The sequence below is a fragment of the Crassostrea angulata genome, chromosome 8, assembly GCF_025612915.1.
Source record: "Crassostrea angulata isolate pt1a10 chromosome 8, ASM2561291v2, whole genome shotgun sequence".
Classification (NCBI taxonomy): domain Eukaryota; kingdom Metazoa; phylum Mollusca; class Bivalvia; order Ostreida; family Ostreidae; genus Magallana; species Magallana angulata.
In genome coordinates this window covers 40,338,362-40,346,606 of record NC_069118.1, presented here as the reverse complement: position 1 = coordinate 40,346,606, position 8,245 = coordinate 40,338,362, and the positions used below count along the sequence as shown (strand labels likewise).

Here is an 8,245-nt window from a genome sequence, read left to right as displayed (position 1 = left end):
ATTATGAGCACTCAGTTGGAGTGCAGTCATTTGTTAGTCAAAGTTTGTAGGAATGCAGTTACACGCCGCAGGAGCTGAGTAGAAATCCCTTGGTCAACTGTCACATTTTCACCTTGTAAAAATTTAAAATACAACTGTACAATGTTTTTGAATTTCCCAGCGAACCCACAGCAATTCCAGAAATATAACAGTATCGTGAAACTCTGGGGGAATGCAATCTGGTGTTACAGGACCTAAGCTTTGAGAAAACAATCAGGTTACCAGAAATTTGCATTTGTCAAATTCTTTGAGCTGGATGATAGTAACAAACATTATAGTAAAAGGATGTAAAATTTGAATTACAGTTCTCATATGAAATGCAATCATTATATCAATATATATGTAAATTATATCTTACACTAGCTAACAATTACCCCCACCCCCTTCCTAATAAAATCACAACATACACAAGCTATAATTCAATACTGTACTCATAGTTTAGATAAATCTACAAATCTACCTCTGGTATTAGTAGGATATTTTAGGTAAAAAAAACCCAACTCACTTTTTGGCTTTCTTGAAGTACCTCATGTTTATCAACTAGAAAATATCTAATATCAAAATACTCCAGTATATTCTGTAAATAACTTCTCAGCATGCATGGTCAATAGAAATGTCATGACCTAAAGCCCATATTCCTCTGCTACATTTGGTTTGCTAATATGTCATGCACCGCCGGCCATTCATGCACATGCTAAGGTCCTCTATCAGATGTCAATCACTAACTGGATGCTGATAAGATGTTCGGGGTGTGCTAATAATAGTAACTGTGTGAAATTTGAGAGCTTTCAACAGCAGATCACTGCTTTAGGAACAGATGCAAAATGTGGTCGCAAATTTAATTTAAGATCAACGCTGCATGTGTACTTTATGAAGGTGAACAGAAATATTGTTTGGAAATTGCAGTTGCAAACTTCGCAGGATGCTTGAATCAAGGTAATAAATACTTTTATTATATCCAAACGTTTAAAATACATAACTGAGTTTCTTTTGCTCTTCTGCTTATTTACTACAATCAAGGTAATTGCAAATCTAAAGCATTTAGATTAAATTGATACAAAATCCTTGATTATCTGATATTTAAAAAAATTATTGTAATCATCAAATTTTGAAAATGATGTGCAAAATTAAAATATAATCATAATACAATGTAATGTTATAGGTGATGATGATTGGCAGTGACAAAATATTTTGCCTTGTGGATTTTGGTTTGAAATCACTGCATTTGAATTGTTTGCTGGTCTGGTGGATGGGTAGCATTAATTTGGACAGAGCTTGATCGAGATGAAAGATGCTTGAAGATTAAGGTTTGTTATTCTTAATTTAAAATTAATCTCACACTATAGCTGTCCTTCTGGGACTAATACTCCCACAAGGCTCTTTTGAAACAGAGTAATCGGCTAGCCACTTCTCATTTTACAGGTTATCAATTTCCCCTACAAATGCTTATCAACACCATTGCTAGGAAAATGGCCCTCTTGGGACAAATGAATTCTGTACACTATAAACTCCATTTACATGATGTGAGTTTTAAATCTTTCAAATCAGACTTTGTAAATAGGAAAATCATAAACAGATATTAGGTCATATGGAATAGGAACATGCTCTATTTAAGAAAAAGTTAAATATTAAATATATGATTAATCTGCCGAAATGAATTATCACACAATTGTAACCTGTACAAATGTGAAAGGATTAATCTAATGAGTGCACAGGGGCCCATTTCACAAAGCAAACTTAATTAAGACTTAAAGTTATATCTTAGGAAAGAACTTTTTCCTTAAAGTTCATTACTTATTATGAATTTTAACTTTAAGACAGGTAAATTGATGTTTTAGGAACAAACTTAACATGGTGACTGTTTATATTATATTGAAATGAATTATATATGCACATTTAAGTTGAACAAAAATACTAGATAACGGGTATCATTAAGACTTTTTCACTTTACTTCTAATTTATTTAAACATGTTTTATTGAATAAATTCAATAGGATTGGACAACAGGCATAGCTAGCCTATGTATGTCCTCTCGTTGTAATATATCCACTTTACTTCTAAACTGAAAACATTAGAACTATCAAATTATACATATATTTCTTCAATTAATTTCTTTGGTGTAGACTTTTAATTTTTTTCAATTGTTTTAGATTATCTGGTTGCACGCGCAGATGGATAGCGGGTATATAGTTATAGCTAGTGCACTGATGATAATTAAGTTATTCATGCCTGAGAATTACTGATATCTTAAAAGGAATAAATACTACATAAATACTCAATTAAAGAATGACTGGATGATTTGTCCTATCCCTCCACAAAATTAGCTTTTCTTTTAGGGGAGAAATGTTAGGTGTTTTCTTCATCTTATTTTTTTTTGTCGGGGAAGGGGGTAGGGGGTAGGAGTTACCGCAAATTAAGTGATTTGGGAATATTGATGCTAAATCATCCATGAGAATGCTGTTTCATTCAGAAATTTTTGCCTTTTATCCTCACTTCTTCTATCAGTCAATATAAATTTATTTGCAGCGTTTTCTTTTTTAAAAAAACACCCTATTTTTAAATCAACCCTTTTAAGCAGGCACGTAGCATCAGGATGTAAAGAGTGGGGGGGACCCCCCCCCTTAACTTTTTCTCACAGAAAACAATTTTCTTAAATTTACATATCAAATAGTGAATAAACATGGAGTCCCCCCCCCCCCCCCATTTTTTTGGGAGCATGTAAAAAATTGAAGAGAATTTTGATGAAACAAACATCAAGTCCTTAGTATAACAAGTCAGAATTTATGATGAGCAAGTATTCTGAATAATTTATGCTTCTAAATTTAAAAAAAAAATAAGTTTGATGAAGCTCATCAAGCTTATTTACTGAATCTAGTATTCCCTTGCTGCAACATTAAATTGATAGGATGAACAGAATCTGAATTATACAGCTTTCTTGTTTGACGTGGTTAATAATTCCTGCTTTATTTAAGTGATGCAAATTCCATCTGCTCAGCTGTCTGGCTTAAAACCAATAATTTAGAGCTGTGAACCATTCTCATACTCACAAGAATGACCGGCCCCGATAACAATAGCTTTGGGATTTGATGTGAAGTGTTAAGATCTGTCGCCATCCAAAAAAAATAATGCAATAATACCAATGTGTTTTAAGATTAGAGCAGAAATTCAAGAGTATATTGATGTTTGGTAGATTCAAATCAAATTCATGCTTAAGTATCCTGCTTGGATTCTGTAAATGTTTAAACGTATTTAGGTATATAGGTATTTATATCTGAAGAGAAATATTTGTTGTACAAATATATCTCTCTCTCTCTCTCTCTCTCTCTCTTGTGCTACATCTCTCTAATTTCTCTCTCTCTTTCAAGTTAAGCAGTGAAAAACTTATGTGACCTTTAATATACTGGGTATTTCTTCTTAAAGAATGTCAATACCCAAATGTATGTTTGAGAATTTGTGTGTTATCAACAAAAATAAGCATTACCACCAGATCTTCATTATGAAATGAAATAACAGGAAGTTATTTAGCGATGATGAGTTTTAATGCAAATATGTATTATACATAGATTCTATAGAAGATCTGGACATCCCCCCTGGGAGGAAATCAATGAGGCCACAGAAAAGTTCAAAAGCCATCCAGCCAGTCACACAGTATGAACAGAAGATAAACAGAACAGAAGATAAACCTTGATTCATGTCAACCATGTATCGAAGACCAAATTAAGTGAAAGTGCTTTCTGGAAAATGCAGCTCTACTTGGGAACTCCATCCTGAATTTGATGGATGCGAGCTTTATGTTTTTAGTAATTATAAAATCATATGCACTGAGACAATTATTAATATAGTTAAATTTTTAATTATATAAACATCTAATCCAATTACAAACTAAACTTGATATTTAATATAAAAAGAAATATTAATAAATTGGTATTCTTAATTACATGCCTATGTATGTCTAAGCTGTTATTTTGTTTTTATTCAGGACTGAGCGATAGTCAAGTACTCGAGTACTTGTTAACATCCTTAATATTTACGTAAAGTATAACATGTTTAAATGCTTATTTAATTTAAGATTACCGGTATTTTGCTTATTGCTGTTTTTACTTTCAATTGGAACATTCTTCAAGTACCATGTAAAGGTTTCAGTTAAAGAGAAAAGAGGAACGTTCCTCAAGATTCCTCGTGAAGATTTCAGTTGTAGTGAAAAGAGGAACGTTCCTCAGATGACTTGTCAAGATTTCTGTTGTAGTGAAAAGAGGAACGTTCCTCAGATGACTTGTCAAGATTTCTGTTGTAGTGAAAAGAGGAACGTTCCTCAGATGACTTGTCAAGATTTCTGTTGAAGTGAAAAGAGGAACGTTCCTCATATTTTTTGTGAAGATTTCTGTTGAAGTGAAAAGAGGAACGTTCCTCAGATGAAGTGTAGAGATTTTAGTTTAGGTAAAGAGGAACGTTCCTCTGATGCTTCATAAGTTTTTATAAGAATAAGAGGAACATTACTCATTTTAAATGCCTGTGTAATGCATTTAAATGTCAATGATTCAGGAAAATTCCATAACTTTGACTTGTAAAGGCTTATTTTTGGCAAAAAGGGGTGTATATGGATGCAGATATGAAAAACGGGGTCAAAAAAAAGGAATTTTGATTTTCCCTTTTTGATTTGGATTGTGTTTTGTACAGTTTAATCATTTATTGTTACAAAAAAAAAACACTATTCGCCCAATCTAATAAATGCTGTATCTTTCTAAAATACTTCAATATAATAAGATACAGTTTACAAAAAAAAATGACTACCGTCATGAGAAAAGGGCCCTTATCTTTTGACGTCACAATGCTCAGAAAACGACGTCAAAGTAGCGGCATTGTAAACGCAGTTTTTCTATTTGCTCTTTCTATTTTTTTCTGCGTCTGTGTTGTGCTTTTTGAATAACTAGAGTCTAGCCTTGTTTTTATACCGCGATTAATATTTTTTTAATCAAATATTACATGTTGATTTAAAAAATTAACATTTAATAAATGAAATATACACATGTAACGTCAATATCTACACATTTCGAACGCGTAATATTGCACACAAGTTGATGCTGAAATATCATAAAAATGCTGCTTTTGCATCAGCTATGAAACTTAAACACCATATTTTCCATTCTGCTGTGTGATGAAAATATGCTCTAATTTGGAAATCACTTACATGTATATGCTCTAATTGGGATATCAGTTTTTTTTTATAAATCGAAACCAAAGACTCGTCTTGCATATGCTTACTTATTGCATATGATTGAATGCGACTGATCGTTGATTTACGATGATGATTAATAAAGTACTCTTGTTTGCACTAGCAATACATGTATGAATTATTTAAGTGAAAAACAAAAACTACGCTGCATACTCGTTGTTGATAAGAGGGGTTGAAGACTGAGATATACCGATTCGATGCAGAGCAGTATTTTTCAAATCAAACAATTATCTGCGCAGTAATTACTGTGAAACAATAGAAGCCAAATATTTCAAAAGATTTTTTTTTAAATAGTTCACCCTACGGGAGACGATTCTGCACCACTTCTTAAATAAGTCAGAAGGAACACGAGAGAAGCGGCTATGTCTCAATTATAGTGCTACGACCACCATACAAAATAAATTCTCGCATAATTCTATTACTAAAGAAGTTGCGATCAAATTTTGAAATTATTTAACAAATTAAAACTTATGTAACTAACGGATTCGAAAAGTTTGAGATTTTTTTCACAGCGTAAAAATCTACTCTGATGTATCGCATTTGATTTCATGGAAAAATCTTATTCTTAGTGACATTTTCATGTAAAGTGCCTTTAATGAAACAACTTAAAATTATATCTGCCTGTACGATTGAAAAACTTGTGTATTATTTGTGCGCAGCATATTTTATTTTCTTGTGCAATTTAACAACCCAAATCCACGTGTTATGTGTACTTTTTGAGCTATTTTACGTAAAATTTAAAAAAAAATCAATCAAAGCATGCCTGAAAACTCACCACATTTTCATGGATTTCTAGCATTTTTATATGATTATTAATATTCATCTCAAATCAGTAACGTACATGATTCAAAATTCCTTAAAACTAAACAGGTTGGTAAATGCAGTCATTATACTACTATACTTTTGATATCAAGTCGAAAAAATTGCCGTTTTATGAATAAACAATTCATGTTTATCGATAAATATAATTTAAACACTAGATGTGCGACACTTATACAATCAATAACATGCATGGACGTACAATTCATCTTCATAGATGATGGTTTCTCATCTTTTCTTTTTTATACAAGAAACAAATTTCGATGATACCGAAGTCAATGCTTATGTGTGTATGTTACAATTTACAATGTACAGCAAAAAAAAAAAATCCGAGAATCGCGATATTTCTTAAAAACTTCGGATTACCGTATGCAACTGTATGCACTCTATAAACGACTCTTATTTAATTTTTCATCTTTTTTTAAAAATTGATAATCACTCGGTCGATATTCGTATTCAATGAGAGAGAGAGAGAGAGAGAGAGAGAGAGAGAGAGAGAGAGAGAGAGAGAGAGAGAGAGAGTAAATTAATGCAGAGATACATTAATTCATTCATCTTGTAACATCGATAATACAATGCAAGAAAATTAAATGAAGTCAACATGTAAAAATGCTACTACTCACTGAATATAAGCTACGTCTATCGGCACTGTACTATCGATTAGTGTAAACAAAAATGGACATAATAAATGCAGAAGTCTTTTAAAAAAGTTACATGCAATCTTGCATTTTGAATAAAAAAAAGAAAATAAATCTTATATATAATTAATTATTTCAACGATTATGGTTTATAAAAATCGCATCACAAAAATACAACGGTACGCATGAACTTACAAAGCGATTGAATAGAATTGTAGATTCAGTACGTTGAAGGGGGGGGGGGTGGTGGTGGATTTAGTTAGTCTGTCGTATTTGATACTCTTAATTAGGTGTGTATGAGTATGTTTAAACAATAAACATAAACAAAAGGTAGCGATCAATACCGAAAAAATTAACGTAACCCGCGTTCTGTAATGTGGATGTCTCTATAGCCCGCATGTATCACTGAAGAAAGCATTTTTTGTTTATATTTACATCTTTCTTTTAATAAATTAATGAATTGAATTGATCGTAATAAGTAAGTAAAAGTCACTAAATTATTGTTAATGTACACCAGTACGTTAGATGAAAGCTGTAGTCAAAGCGTCTTATATGGGAATTTGAGTTTGGCATCATCATGATTAGTTCGTGCAATCCGTGATATTTCTTCGGTTGCTGGAGATTTCGACCAATTGATAAACTGCATGGTTAAAACTGTATCGAGGAGATTTCAGTCCTGTCTGTTTCTACACAGCTGTGAATTACAATCAATTTTCGTAAGAAAAAGAGGGAATCATACTTGGTGCATGTAAATTTAAATCTATAAATACAAGATGCCATTTTTGTTAAAATCTTTTCTCAACATTTTTGTAGTTGGAACTTTTCAGTGAGACAGTCAAAGCGATTATTTTCATCGGTAATTTCATAACAATTAAGTATTGATAACGTATAAAAGAGAAGAGAAATCGGGAAAGTAAATTCACACCATATAACTTCCAAGTTTCAAAAATAGCTATTGAATGATTTTAAACTTGCTTCAGAACTATAAAGATAGCAGTAAATATGCGATTTTCCGTGCAAAAGGTTGATCAAAAAGAATAAATATTTCTCCTTTTGAAAAGAAACTCGTGTATGCCCCAAAATTATAGAAACATAGGCATCGAATTTGACAATCTTTATCTTTGTTTGTTACATGTTTGTTAATTTGCCTCTCTGCAGCTTAAATAACTTTGATGCATTTAAAGGTCGGGGAGAAGTTGTTATTTGCTTTCTTTAAATATCCTTTATATATCTATTCATCTTATTTTCGGGGGTGGGGGTGCATGTGGATTTATCGGAAGTGTATCTGGATTAGCTGCAGAACTTTAACTTTATCTGGATCTTCAAAATGTTTTGCTCTCTTTTGTTAAAATTGTAAGAAACCTAGAATTGTAGAAAACTATTAATTCTACTTCAAACAATTAAATACAATGTGAAAGGAAGTATAGAAGAAAAAAATTGATGCAGAACAAAATTTGACGTTCATGACGTCGTGACGTTTCCGACCAGCTACGTCAAAGTCGTGCTAACATGTCTTA

The 8,245-nt window shown here is 32.0% G+C and overlaps 1 long non-coding RNA gene across 1 annotated transcript; it reads left to right on the top strand.

Annotated features, from left to right (window-relative positions):
* The first annotated feature begins 554 nt into the window (after nucleotides 1–554).
* LOC128159283 (uncharacterized) lies at nucleotides 555–3,999 on the top strand. The gene is made up of 3 exons (XR_008240130.1): nucleotides 555–975; nucleotides 1,202–1,346; nucleotides 3,602–3,999. It is a non-coding gene; the product is annotated as an uncharacterized LOC128159283 (long non-coding RNA).
* Nucleotides 4,000–8,245: the final 4,246 nt, after the last annotated feature.